Below are 6,393 nucleotides of genomic sequence, written 5' to 3'. Positions count from 1 at the left end.
AAATAAAAAATATATGAATAAAAACTGAAGGTGTATTATATGTGCAAGCAGATGACACTGGACTTTAGTACAGCAAAGATGAGCTGCTTCTGCTGCCTCCTCTGGGTCCAGGGTGAGTCCGGTGCTGGAGTGGGCCGTCCTGATGAATGGCTGTTCATGCTGCAGCAGCGCGCTTAGAGCCTGCCCCCCCCCTAAGAAAGCACTTCAGCAACTGACCTGAAATAACGGCTACAGTAACTGAATTAAAGTACTTTCACAGCTGTGATCTTTTTAATGGTTTAAACGGAGCTGGCAACCTTGCATGTAGAAGAAGGGCTGGAGGCAACTTATCTACACAAGAGTCAGAAGTTTGTGTTGGAAGAGCACCAGCGAAATACCAGTATCTGGCTGATACTGGGCAGGGCCAGTTGTGGGAACCGGGTGTAAATGGGAGGGAAAAGTCTGGCACAGCTCACACTGGGACAGTCGCCCAGAGTGGGTGAGTAACGGGGGTTAGGGGAAGCAGCAATGGGATAGATCCAGGCAAAACTACCACCTGAGGCTCCTACAATGATATGATTAGCAGGGTTTTGCTGAATGGCCTCCAAAGGGCCTAGGCTTCTGCTAACATGCTAATGAAAACGCATCCCAGAATGCATCACTGTCATACGCATGCCTACGCACTAACCCTGTCCAGGGGTCACCAGCTAGCTGATCACATGGCCACATTCAGGAAGCATTACGAAGGAGCTTCACTTCTGATGGTCAATCTGGGAGGCTGAGCTACTCTGTTCTCACTGGCCTCTCTCTCCTTATCTATCTCATTTCCAGACTTGAACATTCCTCAGGACAAGACACATTGTTACTAAGATTACACAGCCACGGAACTGAACAATGACTATTTTTACATCAAATATTCTAGGTGACATGGAATAAAAAACAATGTTATAATTGTATGTCGTGCCCGTTGCTTCCGGGATAGGCTCCGGACCCCCCGCGACCCAGTAGGATAAGCGGGTTGGACAATGGATGGATGGACGGCTAATTGTATGTTCTTTATTAATAGCATTCTTATTATTATCACTAATAATAATAACCATGTGTTACTTTAAAAAATAAATTTGGCCTGGTCTTCATTGTGTCCTGTGCTCAAACCAGTTTTAATAAAGTCAATTCTTCTAGTTGCTTATCAATCGAGCCCAGAATGCACTTCATGGACGTAAAACCAGCATCCGTGCCGAACAAGGACAGAAGCTGCCCCCCCCCCCCATGAATTTGGCGGGTGTCTCATTGCATCACCCCCTTCTGCGTGTTCCCTGTCCCCGCCTGCATGCCCCTACTGCCACCTCATGCTTGGGCCACATTTTCAGATGGTCACCATGACCAAAAACGTCTCTGTTGCAGATAAACATCCTTTTTGTCATGCCTGCAGGGGAGAATGGATGGTGTCTGCATTCAGGCAGGAAGCTGACGTTAGCAGGTGATTCGGGGGAGGGGGGTGGCGGCGTTGATGCCACAACCACCGGACAGCCACCCAGTGATGCAAACTCACTGTTAAATACAGCATGAAACCCATCCAACCACATCACTCTGTACTCTGCTATCAGCCTGCTTTAAATGGGATCTTTTTGGCAGTGACTGCATTATTCAGCCATGATAATGAGGCATTGGCACACGCCCCCACCCTCTACCCCCCACCCCCAATTGCTCATGTGTCCTTTCCTTTAATCACTCTAATTTAAACCAAATAGGCACTTGTCATGTACCCCTGATAACCAGTGATTACAAGTCCTGCTGCATAATGAGAGAGCTGCCATTAACTGGAAAGCCTGTTTCCAGGTGGTCCAGAGGTGAGTGAGGTTTAGAAAGCAACTCGTGTGTGTGTGTGTGTGTGTGCGTGTGCGTGTGCGTGTGTGTGTGCGTGTGCGCGTGTGTGCGTGTGCGGGTGTGTGTGTGTGTGCGTGTGTGTGCGTGTGCGTGTGCGGGTGTGTGTGTGTGTGCGTGTGTGTGCGTGTTCTCCTGCACTTTGTCATTCTACACAAGGCAACACCAAATATTCCCAAATCTATGAATGTGGGAATTGTAGGATACAGGATTTTAGCGTTACAAAATGCTACTTGCTGCTGTCGTCTTTCCTTCTTCCTCCAAGGCCAGTGACAACTCATCTGTGAATAACGGAAATGGAAAATTACCCGTTTTTTTTTTGTTTTTTTTTATCGTGAAGGTGGCTGTTTGCTGTGACGTCCGTTCCGTGTTCAAGTCGACGTAAACAGAAAGGCCCAGAGAGAAGCTTTGCCAGATCAACTTGACAGAAGCACCGTGGTCTGTCGATCATGATTGCGAACAGTAATTAAACTTGTTTAATTTGGTGTTTTCTTGCTGATCGTATCCATTTCTGTCTTGTTTGCCTATTTTCCTGGTATATTGATTTGTTTCCTTTTCATTATCTCTTAGTTTTCTGTTTTATTTTTCCTCTCTTTTCATTCCATGAATTATTGGATGTTGAGTGATACCATATAGAAAGGATAGTAAAACTTTACTTGAGGGGGCACAGATAATGTAGTAGTACACTCTTAGTTAATGTGTTGACCATAAACTACTGTAAGTTGTTAACCAGAAACTAATTGTTAATTACGTACTGATCCCGTGCTTGTTCAACATTAATCATAAGTTCATGTTATTTCATGCAGTTACTATATTTGTTCATGATTTGTACATAAGTAGTAAACGAGTTAGTATGGTACAATTTGGGGCTGGGCTTCTGCTAACACGCTAATGAAAACACATCCCATAATGCATAACTGCCGTACTCATACCCTTCAGTAACGTGTTACCAGAAGGAGTATTACATCACTTATATGTCATGACTGATGATGTCAGAGCCCCGATGACATCGGTGCCCCGATGACGTCAGAGCCCCGAGTTGTGAAACACCCTAATATCACACACCTTGAATAGATCTCTGCAGTGTCATAATTGGAGCGAACTTTAGGACAAGTGAATAAGGAATATGTTTATTCTCACTGGTTTAAAGGAAATTAGCTATATACCACAAATCCATAATGACCTGCACAATCACACCTCTAATCCGTATCCGTATCACCTGTCCTGCCAAAAACACTTAGTGTGGATGCCATGACCATAATAATCTATGAACATGTCCATAACACATTGTAATGCATACAGTACATAAAACATTATAAATATGGCAATAAATATTTATAAAAAGGCATAACACAATATAGCCAATATTTATTATGCATTGTGAATGTTTTCTGAAGCTCTCATCTGTAATGCACTATAGAGTTTATGAAGTATTATAATCAACACTATAATGCCTTATGACTGTCAATAGAAGATGCTGTAATGCTTTATTGATTCTTATACCGACTATTATAATGCATTATGAAGTTAACTTTAATGCAATAAATATGACACCTTTAAATAAAGTGTTACTCATACTGTATTTCAGGCAGCCCACGGAAGCCCATTTTCTTCTCTATGAAAAACAGGTCTGAACAGAGTGGTGTCGATTCAATTTCATCATCTCTGAGCAATTTCCAAGTCTCCAAGGTTAATTGCACAAATGAGCAGCTGCGTTTTAATCCTGCTGCTAATGTCTGCTTTTCCCCACTTTCTGCAGTCCCAATTTGCCCCGGTTGGGGCTGTGTGGTGCAGAGCAGGAGAGCAGCGTGCCCTTTATTATCATGCCAGACTCTGAGGTAAATCCTTCCATGGCTTTTTATGGATTGAGAGCACAGAGGCATGATGAAATAACGGCGGCTTCGCTTCAAAGCCATTAGCTCACAATGTGAGAGCCGTCGCGACGGCCAGAGGAGGGCGACAGGGCCGGTCTCTGGGCCGGGGCTCCGTCTCAGGACCGGCCCGGTCTGGCAGGCCGCACATACGCATCCATCCAGCTCTGTTTCATCCGGGGCTTTCAATACCCATACCGAGGATCTGCTGTACCACCAATATCCCCAGAACAATTCCAAATGCAATGCCAGTGTAATCCTCTTTCTCCAGCTCGCAGTTTGTGCCCTTGGTGAAAAAGCAATCACAGGGAGGTCATCAGAAATACATCAACGTATATTATTAGAGCCCAAGCTGTGTTAGGGGTCCAGCAAGCAGCAGCTTTGGAGGAATACGTAAATCTCAATAAATATCACGATGACGCCATATCTGATGATGGGGAGTGTTTACCATGCAGATGGTATACGATAGCCTTGTATGAATTATGCAGGCAAGCAAATGGTGTATAAATAAGTAACCCATCAAGCTCACAGTCTTCCAATAAATCAATGTATACAAAGTAAATGTGTACTCTGTGGTATTCACACAAAAAAAATGACGTGAACAAGTGCTCGATATCTCCAAGCTTTAGTTACAGGAAAAGAGTTTGTGGGCGTATGAAATTCCCTTTGTACAAAGCATTATGATATACGGCAATTACAAGCACAAGCCTTTTGGGGTACATTTCTTACTCGACTGAACACACTGGCAATTTCTGTGAATCCGTCTTGGCAGATTAGCTGAGGTCCCTCGACTCGTGCCGGGTTTGCTTACGAACTGCGGTCTTCAGCGTTTCCCCACAAAATCCTTAATAGGATTCGCAGAATCGGAACTCTGCGGTATTCAAGGACGTTCACTTTGTTATTCTTAAGCTGCTCAATTGTGGCTCTGGCCCCTGTTCTTAGGATCATCGTCCTGCTGAAAGGTATTTCTCTGCCCCAGTTTCAAAGTCTTTAGCCGACTTTGGTTTTCCTCTAATATTTTCCATTACTTTAGTCTTTCCGTTTTTCTTTCAATCTTAGAAAGCTTTCTTGTTCCGCCCGATAAGATCTTGGGTTGAGCCTGGGTCAAGTATAAAGCTTTGAATTTTTAAATAAAGCACGCTAGTCTTGTTCAGCTTGGTCCTGGGACCGTTTTACATTTCGGGCACCCAGTTTTTGTTTTGAAATCCAGGCTCTTTTTCTGCTCTGGCTTACAGGCACATTTTGTGAAGGAAAAGTGTGTGTGTGTGTGTTTGTGTGTGTGTGTGTGTGTTTGTGTGTATAACAATTTCTACTACTAATCAGTCACTGACTTCTGTGCCCTTTTAAAAGTGGGAAGCACCCTTTCTGTCTGCTTGTTTAGTGAGGAGGACTGGGCTGATCTAGGTGTGATATAACACAACGCCACCTCTTGATAGCTAAGTAGACAGTGTTGACAGTGGGCGGTAGGTGTTTGGCGGACCTTTCTTCTGCTCTGGGATTGTTCCGTGGACAAACACATAATAAATGCACCCAAAGTTTGGCCTATCTTTTTAAAAATGGTATTGAATAGGTACAGTAACATCAAATGGGAAATAGGCTATTTGGTTAAATTAAGTAAATCCCTTTGTCACAATGAAAATGTTTGATTTGTGATCATTACATTAAACAGTGTCAGAGGTGCATGGAAACCCTGGCAGATATAGGCCAGGCCCCCAGGTCTACCAAGTGGGACCCCCCCAGCCCCTGCTTGGCAAAATCTGCTGAGGGGGACCCATATTTTTTCAGACTGAAAGTTCCAACTGAAGCATTAATCATGAATGAAACTGAGTGTTCCATACCCTGAACATCCCTGATTCTATGTGAATATATGATCCTATCGTGTTTGTGGAACAAGAATCATTACACAAGTCATGCATGATGCTAAACATGGCTGACGTGTGTGGAATTGGGGTCCTTCGAAGTCCATCTGTTAGGCTAAAATAATTTACAGTGATAAGGCTGCCATTCCTCACAAATAACCTGCCCACACCACAACTAAGACAACAATTTAGTAAGGAACTGAACTGAACTTAAAACTGAGCCTTCTTATTGGGGCCTATATGATTGAGGTGTGTCAGGAAGATCTGTAGAAACTAAGAGACTTGAATACTAGGTTAATGATATTTAAAAGATATCCTCTATTAACAATGCAGCTCTTTGGCCTCAGCCTGCAGGTATATTTAATGATAACAGTTCAGCACTAATTATAGAAAAATAAATATTTAATCTTATTAATTACTAAACACATAAAATCTGCTCTAAATAAAATCTTATTACTTCACCTTAAATGCTTATTTAGAAACAACAATTTTAATGCTGGTTATGATTGCAGGTTACAAACAATTTGTAAATGCAACCAATAATCATATCGTATTTAAAACCATGAAGATCATGTATCTTAGCTGTTCTAATACTTAGTCTGTGAACTTGTTGACCTTGACTGTATGCGGTAAAAAGTCAGTATCAGCCACATGTTTCTCTGTTTGAAGGAGCAGGATGTATGTGTTAGCAAGCAGGTGTATGAACTGGCCATTGACTGTCTGTGTATATATATCATAAACATTTGTCCATTCGTCGTCAGTGTTAGGCCCAGACCAGGTAGCACAGGGCAGAAGGCATA

The sequence above is a fragment of the Paramormyrops kingsleyae genome, chromosome 20 (assembly GCF_048594095.1).
Source record: "Paramormyrops kingsleyae isolate MSU_618 chromosome 20, PKINGS_0.4, whole genome shotgun sequence".
NCBI lineage: Eukaryota > Metazoa > Chordata > Actinopteri > Osteoglossiformes > Mormyridae > Paramormyrops > Paramormyrops kingsleyae.
The sequence above is the reverse complement of the archived record's forward strand: the minus strand, read 5'-3'. Positions refer to the sequence as shown.